This window comes from Primulina eburnea, chromosome 1 (assembly GCF_022965805.1).
Source record: "Primulina eburnea isolate SZY01 chromosome 1, ASM2296580v1, whole genome shotgun sequence".
NCBI lineage: Eukaryota > Viridiplantae > Streptophyta > Magnoliopsida > Lamiales > Gesneriaceae > Primulina > Primulina eburnea.
Window position 1 is genome coordinate 18,224,363 of NC_133101.1, and position 23,880 is coordinate 18,248,242.

The 23,880-nt window shown below is 36.3% G+C and overlaps 2 long non-coding RNA genes and 1 other non-coding gene across 3 annotated transcripts in view; all 3 read left to right on the forward strand.

The window, feature by feature from the left end:
* The first annotated feature begins 900 nt into the window (after window positions 1-900).
* On the forward strand, window positions 901-5,145 carry LOC140811698 (uncharacterized). The gene is made up of 3 exons (XR_012113508.1): window positions 901-982; window positions 1,656-1,807; window positions 5,047-5,145. It is a non-coding gene; the product is annotated as an uncharacterized lncRNA (long non-coding RNA).
* Window positions 5,146-5,562: 417 nt separating this feature from the next.
* Window positions 5,563-23,880, forward strand: part of LOC140811715 (uncharacterized) — a 33,719-nt gene continuing 15,401 nt past the window's right edge. Inside the window, exon 1 of the long non-coding RNA XR_012113510.1 lies at window positions 5,563-5,623. This is a non-coding gene — a long non-coding RNA (uncharacterized lncRNA). The remainder of the gene's footprint in view (window positions 5,624-23,880) is intronic.
* LOC140815291 (small nucleolar RNA R71) lies at window positions 20,846-20,954 on the forward strand. Its single transcript, XR_012114329.1, has one exon. It is a non-coding gene; the product is annotated as a small nucleolar RNA R71 (small nucleolar RNA).

Sequence of the window (23,880 nt, forward strand, 5' to 3'; positions counted from 1 at the left end):
GTAAGAGCGTCTAGTAGCATGGCCCCATGATCCTCTAGGTATCACTGATAGTGTCTGCAAGAATCAGTCGATTATGATTAACGTACATTACGGTCCCTTCATCTCATATATCCCGATCGAATCTGCAACCATTGGTTTATCGAGGGTTGCATATTAATTCGATAACTATGTGATAACTATAAAAGTGGCATCGCGTGTACTATTGGAGAACTCCTTCACCAACGTACATCTCATACTCTGGCCAGAGATTCCATGCACTATTATTACATTAGATCACATAGGATATCCACACCCGTAGATGAGAGGTGAATCTCCGACTACAATGCACTGGCTCCTATATGTGTCGCAACTATACCCAACCTCACCACCTGATGACTCTCCTGAAGCCGGTAAACGAGTCAAAGCACGGCCCTAGCATATAGAGCCTCAGTGTTGTCCCGGGTCGTAAGGACTAATGGTGTACAATCATAACCACGGACTTATCCTCTCGATGAATGATAAACACTTGGAAAGTTCGAGGAGGGTTGTTCGGTGTAATCATCATATGACTACCCATCTGTATGTTTTGACATCTCTATTCCCTTACCAAGAAACGCAGTACACAACATCACAGATGGTAGTCTCGAGCTTAAGCGACCTTTATCCATGTTTTAGGCGGCTGAATCGACTAGGAACGAATTTAGATCATACGATGTTTACAAATGAGTTTCAACATCGAATTACGATTCATTTGTATTAAAGTATAATCAAGGTCTTTATCTATGTTGTTCACATGGTTATACAGATAAAGATATAACAAACCATGAAAATTTAAATTATATTAAAATAAAGATTGTTTATTACAGTTGAGTCAATAAATTCCCTAGTCAACCGTTGGCTCGCAAGGCATCTACTCTAACAGGAGTTGGGTGTAAGGAGCCAAAGGAATGTTTTCGTTTATGCAAGTCCAGCAGGAGAAAGAATGGACGTTGTTGTTGAGGAGGTTTGTCTATAGGATGCTCGCACTTGCATCCTTGCAATTTTAATAGCATAATTATATTGTTTCTGATTTTCAACATTTACTGTTTGATGAAATGCGTCGATGAAGGAGGATACAGTGATGTATGTCATTTTAGTTCACGTATTGTATCATGTGTAGACTACATGTTTAGTGATCATATTTCAGTTTACTGTTGGCATGGCGTGTCATTGTTTTTTTGGAATATATATGCTTTCTATTAGAGTATTTGATGTTATTTTCTTTGAATTGGAATTAATTTATTTGTATGGTAGTTTTATCTCTGGCTGATATTTGGATGCGATACTTTTTTGTATATCTGAAAGCATATGACCTATTTCTTTTGGGGCGATGTGGCGACACAAAATCAATTGTTCGTTTTGTTTACTTGTATCTACTACATTTATTACCATTGAAGCCTAGTTCTTTTGTCCGTTACTTCTTTCAAAGTTTCAGTGAGTGTCTTTCATCAGCAAATGTGATTGAGCATGATCACCAAGTTTGTTTGGCATTAGAAATTTTTTTATTTGAAAATATTTTTGCATAATTGAAGCTCTAAGACTTCATTTTCATGATTATGATAAAAAAGTGTTTTTTGATATTGTATCAGGCTTGTTTGTGAATAAATACTTTTCCTCCTCTTGTTTCTGTACTCTAGGAAGAATCATCCCAGTTAGAGGTGCCATCACTTAAAGTTTTTCCAGGTGAAGCACAACCCCTAGGAGTGTCAGAGGTTGAAAGTGGAACCAATTTTACTATTTTCTCCCAAAATGCTACAGCTGTTACACTTTGCTTGTTTCCTCAAAAGAGGTTTGAATGGATTTCTTCTCATATCAGGAACTTTCTGTTTTTCCATGTTCTGTGTTTGTTTCATATCTCATCTGTTGGATCCCGGTTTTTTACGCGTCCAAACGCAGTGGAAGTTTAAAAATTTTTATTTTATTTTGACAATCAAAATATATTTGATTTGGACGCTCGTATGGTTTTCATAATTAAACATACATAGGATGTTTAGATTTTAATACTTTTGGTGAACAAGTCACTTGACTCCAACTATTCCGAGTTTAGCGGAGATAGCTCTTGATGTAAGTCCCTACGAACTTTCTTCAATCTCCGAATTAGGTCCACGACTAGAAGATTTGTTCCTCTTACTAAATTGCACTAGAAATTTAGAAGGATTTTTCATTGAGATTGATTAAACAAAATTTTGGTTCAAAAACCAGCATCAACAATCATCCTTGGGAAGAGCCGAAAACTCTAGGATTTTTATGTGTTTGTTTCGGCTGCTATCTTCCTTTTAAATAATAATCAAATCATTATTTTATTTCTAACCCATAATTTACTTAATTAATCTAATTAATTAAGTTAATTAAGGATTCTAAAAATTGTGTCATATTCTAGCCAATCTTGTTTTTGAAACTTTCGGATGATTCTTGTGCAGATTTGAGAATAAAGAAATCTTAATATTTCTTTTTATTATCTTTACTTAATTAATCTAATTAATTAAGCAAACTAAATATTTGGAGGATTATGGTTGTTGATTCTCGTAGATCTCACAATCCAAATTAGTGGAGGCTATGATTTTAGGTCAAAAAATTTTAAAATAAAAATTCCATGACCTAATTATCATAATTAACATTAATGTGCTTGATTAATTAATTGGGCTAGTCCAACTAGTTTAATTAATTAATCAAAGTCCATTAAGAACTTTAATTATCTAGTATGTTGGACTTCTACTCCTAGAAGACCATTAAACATACTTCCCACCAGTTTTAATTTAACATTTAATAAACTCAACATTTGAGTTTAATAAATTAAATCAATTATAAATTCAACATTTGAATTTATTATTTAGTTATAAATTCAACTTCTTTAATTTTATCACCTCCAAAATTTAATATTTAATAAACTCAACTTTTGAGTTTAATAAATTAAATTCTCAAATTTTATAAATTCAACTCCTTGAATTTATTCTCTCAAAATTTAATTATCATAAATTCAACTCTTTGAATTTACTATATAATATAAATTCAACTTCTTGAATTTATTCTCTCAACGGGAACAAACAATCCAGTACTTGTGTGACCCTCAATGGTTCAGGGATACAGCTAGCCGTGGGTTCACAACTCTTTGTGATTCAGAATAACATTTATTCTTATTCGGGCTTACCCTAGTTAGCCCCATTCTTTTCATCAATACTTTGATCAAGAATGTCAGAACTCATTTCTGATTGGACCCATCGGATCATGGTAAGAGTGTCTAGTAGCATCGCCCCATGATCCCCTAGGTATCAATGATAGTGCCTGCAAGAACCAGTCGATTATGATTAACGTACAGTACGGTCCCTTCATCTCATATATCCCGATCGAATCTGCAACCATTGGTTCATCGAGGGTTGCATATTAATTCGATAACTATGTGTTAACTATAATAGTGGCATCGCGTGTACTATTAGAGAACTCCTTCTCCAACGTACATCTCATACTCTGGCCAGAGATTCCATGCACTATTATTACATTAGATCACATAGGATATCCACATCCGTAGGTGAGCGGTGAATACCCGACTACAATTCACTGGCTCCTATATGTGTCGCAACTATACCCAACCTCGCCACCTGATGACTCTCCTGGAGCCGGTAAACGAGTCAAAGCACAGCCCTAGCATATAGAGCCTCAGTGTTGTCCCGGGTCGTAAGGACTAATGGTGTACAATCATAACCACGGACTTATCCTCTCGATGAATGATAACCACTTGGAAAGTCCGAGGGAGGGTTGTTCGGTATAATCATCATATGACTACCCATCTGCATGTTTAGACATCTCTATGCCCTTACCAAGAAACGCAGTACACAACATCACAGAAGCTAGTCTCGAGCTCAAGCGACCTTTATCCCTGTTTTAGGCGGCTGAATCGACTAGGAACGAATTTAGAATATGCAGTGTTTACAAATGAGTTTCAACATCGAATTACGATTCATTTGTATTAAAGCATAATCAAGGACTTTATCTATGCTGCTTGCATGGGTATACAGATAAAGTATAACGAAACCATTAAAAAGTAAATTATATTAAAATAAAGATTGTTTATTTCACTTGAGTCAATAAATTCCCCAGCCAACAGTTGGCTTACAGGGCATCTACTCTAACATCATCATGTGATGTTTGGTTCATAAGTTATGTGCCATTTTCTGTTGGAAGCCAATTTTGTCTTTTTCCTTTTTTGATATTGGGTCGAACAAAATTATTTGACCGAGTTTCCTTTATCATCTATATAATACAAAATTTTGTCATTGTTTAATTTTTGCCCTGAAATTTTGGTGAACTAGTTTGATATATGAACTGTAGTTCTAGCCATGATGCACGGATACTTCAAATATATGTTTATGACATCGAAACTTCATGGACAAGCTAGGCAGCATAGCCTAAAAAAATTCAAAATGGCAAAATGTTATGGTGTCAATTATATACTTCGGATGTATTTGACAAATTTGGAAACCAGCGGAGGGTTTTTTGCTGTATCTTAAATTTCAAAGATGAGAAATATATCGATGTTACTTTTTCCTTTCATTCAGCCCGTTTCTTTAGATATGTAGCCTCACAAGTTATATCTCTCACACTCTACTTACTATCACTTCCTATCACACACACTTTAGTATGTATGTAGACAATCCATTTTAATAATCCATATATTTTTATTTCATATTTTATACTTGAAGAGATCTTTATGAAGAATCTAATACTTCAATTGTACTTTAATAGCCGAAGTTCTGTTCGATAAACTACAATACATTCACGAGTGCATCCCTGTCTCAAACTTTAATGCGATTTAATGTCGTTGGTTTTCTGATATATCAGTAATGTTGATGTACATGTTCATTTAATATACTATCTCTGTTAGTGTCTGTTCATATCTCGATTCTATGTAATTATGTTTTAAACATATATGTTTTTTCTGTAAAAAACTAAGTGGCCAACATTATTCATGACAGAGGAGATCTATCTCTAAAATGTGGCTTTCATTTGAAAACCTTTTATATGTGTGTTCAGAGAAACACAGAACATAGATGATCAAGGGATGATTACAATATCATTGGACCCACTGGTCAATAAAACTGGAGACATATGGCACATCTGTGTTGAGGTAGTTTTTTTTATTAATATAGTCTTTATTTCGTGACCTTGTTAAACTGTAATTTTTCCACGAGTAAATTTATGTATTGACTTAAGATATATCGGATAATTTTATTCCTGTAAATGAGGAATTAATCAATCAAAGTGGGAAAGGAACCGATATCGATTTTGTAGGACCGAGCACTTGCCGCTTTACCAAAAGCTATAGCTAGTGGTAATGGTGCAACTCAAATCTTTTAAACCGCACATCAGCTCAAGCACCACGGTTCGATCGCTCTACCAAGCAGGGACAATTATTGCACCCAACAATCTCCCTCCCAATAATTGCACTTCTTGCAGTCAATGGGAATCGAACCCGTGACCTTGGCTTTAATACCAAATGTAGGATCGAGCGCTTGCCGTTTTACCAAAAGCTATAGCTAGTGGTAAAGGTACAATATCATTGGACCCACTGGTCAATAAAACTGGAGACATATGGCACATCTGTGTTGAGGTAGTTTATTTATTAATATAGTCTTTGTTTCCGTGACCTTGTTAAACTGTAAATTTTTCACGAGTAAATTTATGTATTGACTTAAGATATATCGGATAATTTTATTTCTGTAAATGAGGAATGAATCAATCAAAGTGGGAAAGGAACCGATATCGATTTCATAAAAGACTTTGTATCAAGCACGTAGGGCTCACTTTCAAGTTAATACTGTCATCCCAATGTTATCGAGTCTATACTTATTTTTTCTCATAAGTCCCTTTTAGGTATTCAGCTTAATCTCATCTTCAACTGCAAGTACTTCAACCTTTTCCTTGATTGCTTATTTCTAAATCAATAAAAATCTGAATAGAATTTTTGAAGATCATGGTTCAATATAATAAGGTTGATTAACATTAATGGTTGCTTAATAATGCTTTTAGTTTATTCATACTTACCAGTGCAATGCAATGGTAACTTAACAAACTTTTTTACTAGTTAAATACGTGTATGAACAAAAAGAAAGTAATTCTGATCTTGTTATTCATCACAAATTATCCTAGAATATGTACAATGACAGTGAACAAAAGAAGTGGGAAAAATCCTCTAAAAATGAAATAAGTTAAATTATAGTACGAAATTTTTTGACAATTCCCAAATATTTTCTAAATATATATATCATACTTCCTGATAGTCCCCTTCAAGCTGGTGAGTGGGATGCCTTTCATTCCAAGCTTACTTTATAATCTTTGACAAACCACATTAGGCTATCCTATGGCTAGAAACTGCTACTTGATCACTTGTAGACACAAATTTAGAAGAAAATAAGCCGCTATCAAGCTTCTCCATTATCGAGTGTCTATCAGCCTCGACTTCTTTTGTCCTATCAATTTGTATAGGGTTGTAGGCAAATTACAACTATAAGCTTTAGTGACACTTTCCATTTGATTTTCAACTTCCAAGTTGATCACAGCCACAACAGATTTCCCAAGCTATTGACCTAAACTCTGTTACAACAGTTGCTTGAGCCATCACAGTTTGCTTTTTACTCCTCCATGCTATCAGATTTTGCACGAGATAAATGCAATATTCAAAATTGGATCTCTTATCAATAAAAAATATTGCAAGTCTACATTTGTGTTGATCTCTAAAGATAAATTCTCTCATGCATCTTCTTATCATATGTTTAAATATTGCATATACCACTTTTGAAGTTTGTGAAAAGTAGCAAATAAATCCAACATGATACTCATGGGAAATTAAGGGTCCAATCCCAGCGAGCGTCACTAGTCCAGACACGGGCTTCAGAATTAACCTGGGCCTGAAATCACAAATAAGACAGTTAGGAGGGGGCCAGGAGGGTGTCCTGGCGTAGCCCCTCCGACGCTCAAGTCAGAGACTGATGATATATGTGGTGAGCTGCTAAGGGCGCTGCTGAAAATAATATAGTGAATATATCAACTGATCATCCAAACCTGGTATTTATAGGAGAATACCTGGGCCCTTGGTGGGCCTGTCTTCCATTTGGTCTAGGGCCCTTGGTGGGCCTGTCTTCCCTTTGGGCTGGGGATGGGCCAGGGGTAGTGGGCTAATCCATGGGGAATCACCAGTCTCCCCCTCCCGAGTCGAACTGAATCACAGGTTCGAAGTTTGATTAGTTGTGCTGTCCCCGAGTTACCGGGTGCGAGTTGTGCATGTTTCCTCTACTGCTCAACAATCTCCACTCCATTCACAGCTTCTCCTCGTCTAACAACCGCACGCTCCCACATATTCACACGCTGATCCCCTTGCCGACCCTCGCTTCTTGGCGCCGTCTGTGGGAACACTTGAGTTGAGACATAGAGATGGTAGGCAAGAAAGGAAGTAGAAGAGCTACCTCAGCATCATCGCGTCCTCAGAGGGGACCTGAACAATCTCATGTTGAGACAAGACAGGAACAACCGCGTCTTGAGACGAGACATGAACAACCTCGTCAAGAGACAAGAACCGAGCAGTCCCTTCACGAGACAAGGGTCGAGCAACCCCGTTCCAATGAGAATGTAGGGAACTTGACCCTAGAACAGTTGAGACAATTTATCACCCGGACAGTGGATGAGGCCATAAAGGGGAATCAAGAGTCAATGTTTTCAGAAGAGCAGGCCGCTCGCCAGGAGCGAGAGGAGAATGTGGAGGGTAGTAAGAGTAGGGTAGAGGAGATGCGACCCCTCCCCAGTGAGGAGAATCCGGAGATGGAGGAGATGTGGAGGGAGATACGGATGATGAGACAGCAGTTGGGAAACAGAGCTGCAGCGCCCAAGAAAGGAAGTCATTTTTCCCTCGCCATTTTGGAAGAGGGGCTTCCTCCAAATTTCCGACAGTCAAACGTTGAAGAATATGATGGACATACGGACCCCGAAGAACACTTGGGGAGATTTGAGAATGCGGCTCTGTTGCATCAATATTCAGATTGGGTCAGGTGCAGGGTTTTTCTGGGCACGTTGGTGAGGTCAGCCCAACAATGGTTTAACACCTTGCTGCCCAACTCCATACGATCTTTCGAGGATTTTTCCGCTGCTTTTTTGCACAGATTCGCTATTAGAAAAAAACACCAAAAAAACTATTTGAGCCTGTTTGTGGTGAAACAACAAGAGGCTGAAACTTTGCGAGAGTTTGTCCAGCGTTTCAACAACGCAGCGTTGGAGATACCAGCGGTCACTCCTGACATCGTGATAAGTGCCTTTACCCAGGGACTTTTAGGAGGAGAATTTTTCAAATCACTTGTCAAGAAACCTCCGTCGAGCTATGATAATTTGTTAGTTCGGGCGGAAAAATATGTAAATTTAGAGGATGTTCAGCGACACAAGAGGATGGAGCAGCGTCCCGGGGGAGGAAGAGTTGAGAGAGTGGAAAGAGGACGAAGGAAGAGGGGCGCAGGGGAAAGGGAGGAGGATAAAGCTAGGGACAAAAGACAATTCTCATCACATGTTCCTCTAGATAGGAGTCGTGACGAGGTGATGGAAGTGAGAGAGCCCGAGGGGAGGTGGGAGAGGTCGCGAAGGGCTAAGAGCAGTGCTAGATTGCCTTCGCGGGATAGACGAGAAGGATCCTCATACAGGAGTCAAAATAGGTCTCGCTCGTCCCCTAGGCGTGGTCAAGGCCCTCCAGGGATAAATCAGAGGATCGGGGGGCAGAGAGGGGAATGTCGATGCCAAGATGTCCATCAGGAGCCCGTCGAACCGAGGAGGAGAATGAATGAGGATAACCACCCTACGAGAGGAGTGATTCACATGATATCGGGGGGTGCTACTGATGGAGACTCTGGGCGAGCTTGGAAGGCACTTGGGAGAAGGTTTGAGAACTTGGAGATATCAAGGGGTGCAGACTTACCACAAGACCCCGTCATCAGCTTTGGGCCGGAAGACCTCCGAGGCATTGTGACTCCACATAACGATTCCTTGGTGGTAACGACCACCATTGCCAATTATGATGTGGTGAGGATATTTATTGATAATGGAAGCTCCGTGAACGTCTTGTTCAAGAGCACGTTGGATCAAATGAACATGGAAGGGTTTGAGTTTGAGCCGATATCCACCCCGCTGTATGGGTTTGTCGGACAAGCCATCCCGCCTTTGGGTTAGATTGTTCTTCCCCTATCCTTGGGGACTGATCCTCGGCGGGTAACAAAGATGATAACATTTACCGTGGTGGACACCCCATTCGCTTACAATGGAATTTAAGGGAGACCAGCCCTTAAGGATTTCAGAAGGGAGTTGGAGTCTTGTGCGGGGACCAGGAGGTCGCGCGGTGATGTTATGAAGGGGTAGTGAGGGAGGAGAGGAAAAGAGCGCGTGTAGAGGTTCACATGATTCAGAGAGGAAGAAGTGAGTGACTTTGTCCCAGAGAGGTATAAGAGGAGCAGAAAAGATGGAGAAAACGCAGGGCAAAGCTTCAAAGAGATCCTGAAATGCTTACCACCTCAGAAAATATTAATCTTGAATTTATTGTTGATGTATTTCATCTTTGCATTTTCTCATGTAATCAGTTGAAATTCAATAAATCAATTTCTTCTTTTCAGTTTATGAATGGTGGTGTATTATGAAAGTGGGAAAAATTTTATTTTCCTGCTAAGGCATTGCCTAGCAGAGGAGCAGAGTTGGGGTGGAGAAAAATTTATTTTCCTGCTAAGGCATCGCCTAGCAGAGGAGCAGAGTTGAGGTGGAGAAAAATTTATTTTCCTGCTATGGCATCGCCTAGCAGAGGAGCAGAGTTGGGTGGAGAAAAATTAAATTTTTCCTGCTAAGGCATCGCCTAGCAGAGGAGTAGAGTTTGAGAGGAGGAGAATTAATTTTCCTGCAAAGGCATCGCCTAGCAGAAGAGCAAAGTTGAAGTGGAGAAAAATTTTAGTTTCCTACTAAGGCATCGCCTAGTAGAGGAGTCCGGGGTGAGGAGGTGGAACTAAAATTTTACCTACTTGGGCTGAGCCTAGTAGAGGAATCAGAGGGTGAAGAGGTTGAAGTTTGATTTTCCCTGCTATGGCCCGGCTTAGCAGAAGAGTTACGATATGATGAGGTGAGAGTTTTATTTTTCTGCTATGGCGTCGCCTACCAGAGGAGTTAGAGGATGAAGGTGGAGAATTTTTATTTTCCTGCTAAGGTGCCACCTAGCAGTGGAGTTAGAGGGTGGAGGTGTCGACTTTTTATTTTCCTGCTATGGCGTCATCTAGCAGAGGAGTTAGAGGGTGAAGGTGGAGAATTTTTATTTTCCTGCTAAGGTATCACCTAGCAGAGGAGTTAGGGGGTGGTGACGTCGAATTTTATTTTCCTACTAAGACCCGGCTTAACAGAGGAGTTAGAGGGTGGAGGTGATGAATTTTTATTTTCCTGCTAAGACCCGACTTAGTAGAGGAGTTAGAGGGTGGAGGTGTTGAATTTATATTTTCCTGCTAACGCCCGACCTAGCAGAGGAGTTAGAGGGTGGAGGTGTTGAATTTTTATTTTCCTGCTAAGACCCGGCTTAGCAGAGGAGTTAGAGGGTGGAGGTGTTGAATTTATATTTTCCTGCTAAGGCCCGGCTTAGCAGAGGAGTTAGAGGGTGGAGGTGATGAATTTTTATTTTCCTGCTAAGATCAGGCTTAGCAGAGGAGTTAGAGGATGGAGGTGGTGAATTGTTATTTTCCTGCTAAGGCCCGACCTAGCAGAGGAGTTAGAGGGTGGAGGTGTTGAATTTTTATTTTCCTGCTAAGGCCCGACCTAGCAGAGGAGTTAGAGGGTGGAGGTGTTGAATTTATATTTTTCTGCTAAGGCCGGCTTAGCAGAGGAGTTAGAGGGTGCTGTAACGTACCGTACTTTTTACCATTCAAAATTTGCGGAAAAATTAAAAATTTTCTTTAACATAAAATAACCTTCAACATTTGCCATAAAATATTACAACCAATTCCCCCATAAGATATAGTTGTTCAAAACATCATCTAATAAAATGGTTCACAAAATACTTGTTCAAATTATTTCCCATCGAAACGTAAAATCAGAGTATTTTAAAATGTTCATAAAACATAAACTTGGCGGTCCTCGGGTTTAGCCTCCCGCTCAGTCCAAGCCTGCCACTTGGTCGCCACCTCCTGTCTCCTCATCAACATAAGCACCTGCATCGATCAAGTCTAGTGAGTCTAAAGACTCAACACGTATAAACTGGGAATAACAAGTACTACATAATAAAATCACATGCAACTTCAAAATAGAGCATACATACTTGAAACTTGAACTTGCATAATAAACTTTAACTTTCATAATAAATTTAAAACTTTCATAATAACCTTAAACCTTAAACATACATACTTTGAAACTTAAACTTGAATAATAGCTTGAACTTTGCATAATAACTTTGAACATACGTACATACATACTCTGACGTGCCATCATCATAAACTTTCATAAACATACTGCATACTTGAACATACTTGAACATACGTAACTTCATCATTTTCGTAGAGGATGTTTCAAAGCAAGTGACCCATAACATAATAAATATCTGATCAGACAAACCACAGTACTGGGCTGACAAGGACGTATCCACTGCCACATACATGAGATCTCTATTCATAATTTAACAGGCCAGTTGATCCACGTTCATAATTTAACGCTTCACAACCACGATCTAACCCGTTCATAATTTAACGGGCGGATTGGTCCCCGTTCATAATTTAACGCTTTCCAATCCTAACTTCAAATCCGTTCATAATTTAACGGGGTGGAGAGGTCCTCGGCCACGTTCATCGACTTCCAAACCCATTCACTTTTGGTCACAAGACATTTAGCATACCTCAAAAATTTAAAATATTTTCTTTGCACGTCATACATACTTACTTGGCGTTGAGGGATTCGTTGGACTTCGACTGGGGTCGTTGTTGCACATACTAACATGAATTTGCATACTTAACTTGCATAACTTAAACATACTTAGCATGCTTACTCTCCAGCTCAAACGCCTCCTAGGACATTCTAAAATTCCCATGACTCGACCTTGAAAAGCATAATACTAAACCGTGACATCAAACTCAAGCATACTATAAATTTTTCCCAAAATCGGAAGGACGTGGACTTTGCTTAAAACACGGTTCAATGATCCCAAACAGCGCTGCAGCGCTAGACTGGCGCCTAGGCGCTGCCTGGTGCGTGCCAGCAGCGCTGCGGCGCTGCTCTGCAGCGCCTAGGCGCTGCCTGTCACGTACTGGCAGCGCTGCAGCGCCCTCTGTGCGGCGCTGCGGCGCTAGTCCGGCACTAGTTCACCCCCCTGCGCTAGTTCGTCCCCAAAAATCCTGCACATGAGTTCCCTATGACTTCTAATGCATGCACAACTTAATCACCCAGAAACGACACCTCAAAAATTCACATGATCAACTCAATGGACACTCCTAAACACAGCAAGGGACCTCCAATGATTTCCAACGAAGCCTGCAACAAGAAATTCTCAAGAACACATCAATACATAATTTTCCAAAAACGTAATTTGAGCAGTCCCACGAAAAACCCCATAACTCACTCAACTTTTATCCAAATAACTCGAATCTTATATCAAATCGAACGTATCAAAAATATCTACGTTTTGTAGTTAAAAGTTTTCTCAAAATCTTTACTGAAAAATCGCAGTATTTTTCAGAACATCAAAAACGTGAATTTGGTGATCCAAAATAGTTTCAAACTTGATCTAGACGTGATTGCTCAAACTTCTACGCATCGCACATATAACTTTCGCATAAATAACAACACAACGCATAATATGACAAGATGGATGCATCAAGAACAGAATATACGTGCCTTTTGATATTTAAAAAATACCATAACGACGATACCGAAGCGGAGATGATACGGGAGACGATCCAGGATGAACTTTGCTCTATTTTTCTTTGAATAAAACTAAACTAAACTTGCTGGAATTTTATAAAGAAGATGCGTTTGATGAAGGGAGAGCGGAGAGGAAATAATTGGAGAAGTGATTGAGAATGGAGAGTTTGGGAAACATTTCCATCTCCTTAGTCAAAAGGTTTGAAAGGTTTGTTTTTGTGTTTTGTTTTGCATGTGTGTGTGTACGTGTATATGTGTGTGTGAATGTGTGAGTTGTGTGTAAATTTAAATTAAAATATTTGTGTATGTGTGCATTAGGAGACAAATGGTTAATGTGTTTGACTAAGAATAAAATGAATAATACATGTGTATAAAATATTCAAAGTGTGTGTGCTTGCAAATTTAAATAAATTATTTAATTAAAAATAATTAAGGATTTTAACTTAATAAAATAAAATACTAATAATCAATTACTATACTAAATAAAAATGATAACTCTTTACTACAAATAATACATCCCTAACTTAAAATAAAATCCACTATTAATAAACTTTTAAAAATATAAACTCCTAAAATAACTTAATATTTAAATTAGACTTTACTACTATTAAAACTTCATAAATTATTTAAAATACCCAATCCTAACTTAAAATAAAATCTCTCCATTAAATCACTAAAAATCATCCCTAAATTTGAATTAAAATATACATGTTTTAAATCTCAAAAGTTTAAAATCTTAAAATCACTTAATAAATTAAATTAAGCTTTAAAAATATTAAAACTTCATAAATCATTTAAAATGCCTCAAACCTAACTTAAAATAAAATAACACTTTTTAAAATTTACTAAAAATTGTCCCGGTCTCCTTTCATCGATCTCGCATCGAATATTCGCCTGAAACATAAAACTCAAGAAACATTTTATCTTGCATCAATTAAACATAAATAATTAATATAATGAAATAAGCATGTATTAAAATCCTTTAATAAAATGCATAAGAAATTTATTAACTTGCACACACGTGGTTCATATGGATCTAAAATTTTCGGGACTTCACAGTGGAGGTGATGAATTTTTATTTTCCTGCTAAGACCCGACCGAGCAGAGGAGTTAGAGGGTGGAGGTGTTGAATTTTATTTTCCTGCTAAGGCCCGACCTAGCAGAGGAGTTAGAGGGTGGAGGTGTTGAATTTTATTTTTCTGCTAAGGCATCGCCTAGCAGAGGAGTTAGAGGGTGGAGGTGTTGAATTTTAGTTTCCTGCTAAGGCATCGCCTAGCAGAGCAGTTAGAGGGTGGAGGTGTTGAATTTTATTTTCCTGCTAAGGCCCGACCTAGCAGAGGAGTTAGAGGGTGGAGGTGTTGAATTTTATTTTCCTGCTAAGGCATCGCCTAGCAGAGGAGTTAGAGGGTGGAGGTGTTGAATTTCATTTACCTACTTGGGCTGAGCCTAATAGAGGAGTCAGAGGGTGAGGAGTTTAAGTTTGATTTTCCCTGCTAAGGCCCGGCTTAGCAGAGGAGTTAGAGGGTGGAGGTGTTGAATTTTATTTTTTCCTGCATAGGTATCACCTAGCAGAGGAGTTAGATAGGAGGTGTTGAATTTTTATTGAAGATAACAAACTGAAACAAACGCAAACCAATCCACGACTTTTGAATCAATGATCCAACTTTCTTTTCTTACTGCTTGATTGCGACCAATTGATCTTTGCTATCATCGGATCAGGCTTATGAACAAAAGCTTCCAAATCATCAATTAATTGGTCGGCAGTCGAAGCAGAGATGAGCATCCGTCGTGAATTTTCTGAAATGAAATTCTGTTCCACAGCTTTATCAAGAAATGTCAACAAACTGTCATAATAATTATTGATATTCAACAAGCCCATAGGTTTATTATGGATATTAAGTTGTGCCCAAGAAACAATATGAAAAATTTCCTCTAATGTACCAAAACCACCTGGTAGTGCGATAAAAGCATCCGAATTTTCAATCATTTTTGTGATTCTTTCATACATAGAAGAAACTTTTAATTCCTCTCCAATCGTAACACCTGTAATATTTCCTTCAGCTAAAGCTGTAGGAATAATACCCAAAACCTGACTACCTCCAAGATGAGCAGATGTTGAAACAGATCTCATTAACCCAATATTACCTCCTCCATATACCAAGTGAATTTTTCTCTCAGCCAATATCTTTCCAAGATTATTCGCTGCTTCTATAAACACTACATTTTTTCCAGGACTCGACCCACAAAATACACAAATATTTTTCAATGATTGTGTAGAGGATCCCGCCATGTTTTTACTTTCTTTTTGGTCTGCGAAAATAGAGAGAAAAATGAGAGATTTTATAGGGGTAATATGTTATCATGACAAAACAATGGGTCACAGCTGTAAACAGAATAAACAGTAAAAACAATAATGAAACACATGCATATAAACAGTAGTGTGATTGTGGCTCACAATTTTCCTCTGGTTTTACGTCTAGAAACGGCTTCAACGCCTTCTATGAGTCGAGGATATGCTTCCCATCCAATTTTCTTATAAATTGGCAAACATGGTCTTTTTTAGTCGGATTCCCAAGACTATTAAGATGACGCTCATTTTGGAATTGTTTTCATAAACGGAGAAGTTCAATATGCACGTGTCCACTAGAATGCGTCTCAAGAGTCAATAAGATGTTATCTAAAGACTCATTACTCAGCCTATTCTTAATGAAATAAATATTATCTTCTCTGTTATTGGAAACACATCCCAAAGATCTGCATCGTGTGTCACAAGTCCATCTTGCACACTTATGACAAACCCCTAACCTTTTGACCCTTCGTTTTTTCGCATAAGTGCTTTTTCCTAATCTAGGCAAATACCGAATGAGCAATGATTGTGGAACTTCTTCTCCTAATCGGACCTTAGCTTCTATTACAAGACAAATATCTTCTGGAATTCCTTTTTGCATTAGCAATCTCAATCTTTCACACCTTCCTGCATAAATTTTTCTTAGAACATTTTCAGAAACAGAGGGAAAATATTTACAAATTTTTGAGAGAATTTCATCCATTTTGAAAAGAAAAGAAATGAAGTTTTTTTTTTGTTAATTTTTGTATCAGCAATTGTGGGAAACTGATTAAACCGACTATGAGAGCCACGGAGTACCGTTATCCGCCATTTAACCGGAAAAATAAAAAGATTAAGGAAACCTGAAATAAAAACAAACAAAATTAAATTCAACACAAAAAATCAAGGATCGGAAAGGGAAATAAACTCTTCTTTAAAGATTTCATTTTCTAAAAATGGTTTAAGTCTTTGTCCATTTACTTTAAAAACATCACCATTTTTAGGATTTTCAATTTCCACAGCTCCATAAGGATACACATGTTTTACAATATATGGGCCTGTCCATCTTGATCGTAATTTTCCTGGGAATATGTGAAGTCGAGAATTATAAAGCAAAACTTTTTTACCAATCTCAAAAGATTTTCTAAAAATTGTTTTATCATGAAATGATTTGATTTTTGCTTTATAAATCCTTGAATTCTCATACACGTCATTTCTGAGTTCATCAAGTTCATTAAGTTGCAATTTACGCAATTTGCTGGCCTCATCCATGCTTGAATTAAAAGTTTTGATCGCCCAATAAGCTTTATGTTCCAATTCCACAGGCAAATGACAATGTTTTCCCTAAACCAACCTATAGGGAAACATATTCAATGATGTTTTAAAAGCTGTTCGATATGCCCAAAGTGCATCATTAAGTCGCAGAGACCAATATTTTCTATTTGAGTTAACAGTTTTTTCCAAAATTTGCTTTATCTCCCTATTAACTAATTCAACTTGTCCATTTGTTTGAGGATGATAAGGAGTAGTTACTTTGTGAGTAATACCATATTTTTTCATTAATGAAGCAAATTATTTATTAACAAAGTGAGTTCCCCCATCACTTATCATGGCTCGAGGAATTCCAAATCTACTAAAAATATTTTCTTTCAAAAATTTGATGACGATTTTATGATCATTTGTTCGACATGGAATTGCCTCACTGTAACTAAAATATACAAGTATCCAAACGACTGTGGAAAAGGTCCCATAAAATCAATTCCCCAACAGTCAAAGATTTCAATTTCAATGATAGGATTCAAAGGCATCATGTTTCTTTTTGAAATCGCACCCAATTTTTGACAATTTTCACAGATCTTGCAGATTTCGTGGGTGTCTGTAAACAAAGTGGGCCAATAAAATCCACACTGCAGGATTTTTGCAGCTGTTTTCTTTGCAGAAAAATGTCCTCCGCATGCATCTGAATGACAAAATTTAATGACACTACTAACCTCATTGTCGGGTATGCAACGTCAAAAAATTTGATCTGGACAATACTTGAATAGATACTGATCATCCCAATAAAAGTTTTTTACCTCATTCAAAAATTTTTTTTTATCTTGGGAACTCTATTGCGATGGCATTTTTCCTGTCACAAAAAAATTTACTATGTTAGCAAACCAAGGTATAGTAGTAACTGAAAATAGATGTTCATCAGGAAAATTATCATCAATTGGTGCCATTTCACAAGATGATCCTATTGTTAGTCTCGATAAATGATCAGCTATGACATTCTCGGTTCCTTTTTTATCTTTGATTACAATGTCAAATTCTTGGAGCAACAAAATCCATCGTATCAGTCGTGGCTTTGCATCCTGTTTGGTCAACAAATATCTAATAGCAGAATGATCAGTAAACACAATAGTTGTTGATCCAATCAAATAAGAACGAAATTTATCTAATGCAAATATTACAGCAAGTAGTTCTTTTTCAGTTGTGGAATAATTCATTTGAGCATTGTTTAAAGTTCTACTTGCATAATATATCATATAAGGCTTACCGTTTTTTCTTTGACCTAATACTGCACCGACTGCATAATCACTCGCATCGCACATGATTTCAAATGGTAAAGACCAATCAGGAGGTTGCATGATAGGAGCTGATGTTAAATGTCGAATGATTTTATCAAAAGCATTTTGACATTCTTGAGTCCACTCAAATGCACTGTCTTTTGTTAAGAGGTTACAAATGGGTATAGAGATTAAACTAAAGTCCTTTATAAACCTCCTATAAAATCCAGCATGTCCCAAAAATGAGCGAATTTCTTTAATGGTTTTTGGAGGGGGTAAATTGGCAATGACATCAACTTTTGCTTTATCAATTTCAATTCCATGAGATGACACGACATGTCCCAAAACAATTCCAGAAGTAATCATGTAATGACATTTTTTCCAATTTAAAATAAGACCTTTTTCTTCACATCTTTTTAAAACTTTTTCCAAATTTTCAAGAAAATTATCAAATGTACTCTCAAAAACAGTTAAATCATCCATGAAAATCTCCAAACAGTTTTCAACCATGTCGCTAAAAATGCTTAGCATACATCTTTGAAATGTTGCTGGGGCATTGCATAAACCAAATGGCATCCTTCTGAATGCAAATGTTCCAAAAGGACACGTGATTGTAGTTTTTTCTTGATCTTCGAGTGCAATGGGAATTTGATAATAACGTGAATATCCATCAAGAAAACAGTAGTAGGAATGACCTGCTACTCTTTCTAAAATTTGATCCAAAAATGGTAATGGAAAATGATCTTTTCTAGTGGCATCATTTAATTTTCTATAATCAATACACATCTGCCAACTAGATGGGACTCGACTTGTTAACAATTCACCTTTTTCATTTTTTATCACTGTGATGCCAGATATTTTTGGAACTACTTGTGTTGGGCTTACCCACTTACTATCAGAAATAGGGTAGATAATTCCAACATCAAGTAGTTTGAAAACTTCAGTTTTCACAACATCTTTCATGTGTAGATTTAATCTCTTTTGTGGTTGTTGAGATGTTTTAGCATTTTCTTATAAGTGAATTTTGTGAGTGCAAATTAGTGGATTAATGCCCTTAAGATCTTTTAGTGTCCAACCAATTGCATTTTTATGTCTTTTATGCATATCAACTAATTTACCTTCTTGATTACTTGATTGTTTAGAAGAAATTACCACCGGATATGTTTCATCTTCTCCAAGGAATGCATACTTTAATTCTTCTGGCAATGGTTTTAACTCCAATATGGGTGGTTCATCTTTGTTATCATATTTCGCCTCAAATTCTTTTTCTGATCCTGGTAACGGGTGATACCTAATAAAATCATCAAGATCAATTTCAATTTTTTCTTTAACAGTATCAATTGAACAAATATCTAATTGATCACGAGTACTCCCTTCTTGAATGTTTTCTTCCACAAGAGTTTCAATAAGATTTTCATCTTCACTTTCATCTCCTTTGTCATGTGGTTGCTTACAAAGATTAAACACATTAAGCTCCAAGGTCATGTTACCAAATGACAACTTCATTATTCCATTCCTGCAATTTATAAGAGCATAAGAAGTTGCTAAAAATGGACGACCTAAAATTACAGGAATTTCATTACAAGCTTCAATAGGTTGTGTATCTAAAACTATGAAATCGATAGGATATACAAAGTTATCAACTTAGACCAACACGTCTTCTACCATACCTCTTGGCACTTTAACAGATCTATCAGCAAGTAAAAGTGTTACCGAAGTAGGTTTTAACTCGCCTAGATTGAGTTCTTGATAAACTGAATATGGAAGTAAATTCAAACTAGCTCCAAGATCAAGCAAGGCTTTTTTAATCTTTCGTTCTCCGATAATACAAGAAATAGTAGGACAACCTGGGTCTTTGTATTTCAAACCATTATTATTTTGAATGATTGCACTTACTTGTTCGGCTAAAAATTCTTTCTTTTTCACATTCAATTTTCTTTTCACAGTGCACAAGTCTTTCAAAAATTTGGCATATGATGGTACCCACTTTATTGCATCTAATAAAGGAATATTAACTTTTACTTGTTTAAAAATATCATATATATCAGAATTCAAATTTGATTTTTTTGTATTTTTTAATGCATGAGGGAATGGTGGTGGCGCTATCTGTTGATCCTCCTCTTCGCAAGTTATGGGTTCCACTTCCCTACCCTTTGGAGTTGATTGATCATCATCTTCACGAGGTTCAAGAATGGATTTTTCCACAACCTTACCACTGTGAAGGGTAATAACAGATTTTACCTGATCCATCGATTGAGTTCCAGAAGTTCCAGTTTGTGAATGATGATCCTTGGGATTAGGCTGTGGTTGTGAAGGAAATTTACCTTTTTTCATGAACATTAAGGGCAGATGAAAATTTAGCAAGAGTATCTTTCAAATCTGTCATGGTTTGAGCAGTTTGAGTATTGATAGACTCTTGCTTTGTAATGAAAGAATTCAATATATCTTCCAAATTCCTTTTAGGTGGAGGAACATAAGGTGCATAATTTTGAAAATTTTGTTGATTTTGGAAATGTGGTTGTGAAAATTGTGCAGCATTATCATTCCTCCAACTAAAATTTAGATGATTTCGCCAACTGGATTGTAACTTTGAGAAAATGGTTCAAAATTTGGCCTTTTGAAATTGTTTAAAACATTGGCTTGTTCATGGATACATTCTTTAAAAGAAGGCAAAGTGGGACAATCTTTTATAGAATGATCACTTGTATCACAGATGTGACATGCAATTTCTTGAACAGATTTTAATTGACCATTCTTTTTCAGTTCAAGTGCCTCAACTTTTCTTGCCAAAGAGGTAAATCTTGCTTGGAGATCATGTTCATCCTTGAGTGTATACATACTTCCACCAGATGTGGGAGATTGAATCTTGTTTGATGGTTCAATTGTACCTATCGTATCCCAATTTTGAGAATTTTCAGCTAATGAATCGAGATACTCAATTGCCTCGTTTGGATCTTTATCTTCAAATGTTCCATTACACATAAATTCAACCATTTGCCTATCTTTAGGTGTTAAGCCTTCATAAAATTGAGAAACAACTCTCCAAATTTCAAAACCATGATGAGGACAAAGATTAAGCAATTCTTTATATCTATCCCAACATTGATAAAAAGTTTCTCCTTGTTTTTGAGTGAAAGTGATGATTTGCCTTTTGAAAGAATTTGTTCTATGAGATGGAAAAAACTTTTTCAAAAATTGTTGTTGCAATTCATCCCAAGTTCGAATGGATCCCGATCTAAGATTTTGTAGCCAAGTTTTAGCTTTATCTTTTAAAGAAAAAGGAAAAAGCTTAAGTCGAATGGTGTTCATGCTACAATTTAGATCATTATATGTGTTGCACACTTCTTCCAATTCTCGTAAATGCATGTATGGATTTTCAGAATCTAAGCCATGAAAGTTGGGTAAAAGTTGGATAATACCAGGCTTAAAATTGAAATGAGATGCATCAGGGGGAAAAACTAGACATGAAGGTGCACTAGTACGTGTATGATTCATTTGATCTCTAAGTGTTCTTCGCCTATCATGATCATGTTGAGATTGAATTTCATCTTCATTTTCTTGGATGGGTTCTTCCGCCATGTTTTGTGAAAATAAAGGGTTATTTCCAATGAGTCGACCACTAAGTGTACGTGACAAATAATGCTCATACAAATGCAAAAGAAAAGATGAAAAACACACAAAAGCAATAAAAATTCAAAGAAAGAAAAATAAAATATAAATAAAATTAAATAGACTTGAAATTAAATTATACTTCCCCGGCAACGGCGCCAAAAACTTGTTGTCACTTTGATTGTTGCACTCCCAAGAGCAGGTTGTCCACAAGTAATATAATTCGGTGAGTCCGATATCGTATCCACAGGGAAGCTAAGGTAATTACAAGTCCACTACAATATCTTTTTGTTTTGTTTTTGTTTTTGTTTCTTTTTAATTTTAATTGTTTGAATCTTTAATGGGTAAATTTTAATTGTTCAAATTTTAATTTAAATAGTTGAGATTAAAAGATTCACTCTTGGTATTTTAATAAAGTTAACATTAACGAACAATATTGAAATCCACTTAATAAAATGGTTCCAATATATTAAATAATCATATTTATATTATGTTATATATTATTATTTTATAAGTATATAATATAAACCAAAACTTATAAATGTGGTCAAGTATTTATTATGCTATATATATTTGTAAACACTAAATCAAGGTTCCCACTTTAAATGGTTGGTAAAACCAAACAAACATTTAAATGGTACCAATAAATTAATACTATGATATATTCATATATAATAAATCAAGGAGTCCAAGTTAAATGGTTGGTAAAACCAAACTAACATTTAAATGGTTCCAAGAATTTAATATTATAATATATTTATATATAATAAATCAAGGCATCCACTTTAAATGGTTGGTAATGCCAAACTAACATTTAAATGGTTCCAAGAATTTAGTGTAACATATAGCAACAATAAATCAAAACTCCCACTTATAAGTAGGGTATAAAAATGCTTAAATAAATAAATATAACAAAAACAATAAATAATGATTAAATAATATAAAACATAGATTCTTATCTTTTAATAACCTTATTATCATGCCAAGAGTTTCACCTTATCATCTCAACTTTAGGAAGTTAGCTATTCATTATTCAAAGTGTAAAACTTTGAATATGAAATTAACATGCTAATTGTCTTTAAATGAAGAAATAAATAAAAAATATAGAGAGAAATATTATGAACTCAAAGGTTTGTTCATAGAATGAGAGATATCTCAATACATTACAATGCACCCCTATTTATAGCCAAATTTGGGGAGACAACCACAAATAAAATATTATTTTTTACATAAAAGTCTTCATTGGTGTTCCAAGATATTATATTATATTACACATCACTTTTGAAAATCTTCTTCTCCGAATTTGCTTCTTCACATAAAAAGAAACATGTGGATAATTGAGTTGTCTAGTTGTGGTATTTTTTTCAGATCATTTGACCAAGTAATTTAATTTGAGAGATATGGTCAAAATACTAGAGCATGGTAAAATTGCCATTTCTTCGGTAACTTTATTTGTTGCTTAATTTAATCCCAAATGTGAGAAGATTTTTATCTCATGCTTGACACCAATATTGTAGATATTATCATCAACTTTCTACAGGTCCAAGAATCATCTTAATCCCATTTGCAACGGCAAGGTTATTCTTGTTTTATCGAACCTGTAAAAATAGTAAAAACTTATAATTACACAACAACTTATTTTTTATGCAATTTATTATAAAACATATAATATTTAAACATTTAATAAAACAAAAACTATAAATTTATATTATAAAAACATTTAATTAATGTACAATTTTTATATTTAACAAGAAGTTAGAGGGTGTAGGTGTTGAATTTTATTTTTTCCTGCATAGGTATCACCTAGCAGAGGAGTTAGATGGGAGGTGATGAATTTTAATTTCCTGCTAAGGCCCGGCTTAGCAGAGGAGTTAGAGGGTGGAGGTGTTGAATTTTATTTTTTCCTGCATAGGTATCACCTAGCAGAGGAGTTAGATGGGAGCTGATGAATTTTATTTTCCTACTAAGGCCCGGCTTAGCAGAGGAGTTAGAGGGTGGAGGTGTTGAATTATTATTTTTCTGCAAAGGCCCGGCTTAACAGAGAAGTTTATGAGATGATGAGCTAATAGTTTTATTTTCCTGGTAAGCATCACCTAGCAGATGAGTTAGAAGGTGAAGAGGTTGAAGCTTTATTTTTCCTACTAAGGACTATTTTAGCAGAGGAGTCAAAGGCACGGGGAAGTGGAAACTATTTTCCTTCAAAAGCTTAGTAGATGACCTTGAAGATGGGGGCGATGAGAGCATACGGTGTCCGAAAAATTTATTTCGTTTGTCGTTAACGAACAATGTTTGCCGCTGCGAAAATTACGGGGATCGACCTGCCCGATCAGGTCGCGGGGATTGGACCCTTAATTTCTCGTGAGTATCGCAACAATTTCTAACATTGCATACACCCCTCTTTGTTTGTATTTTTCTTATATTTTCTTATATTTAATCATTAAAAATGTAAGATAAATACGAACTCAATGGCGTAAAACG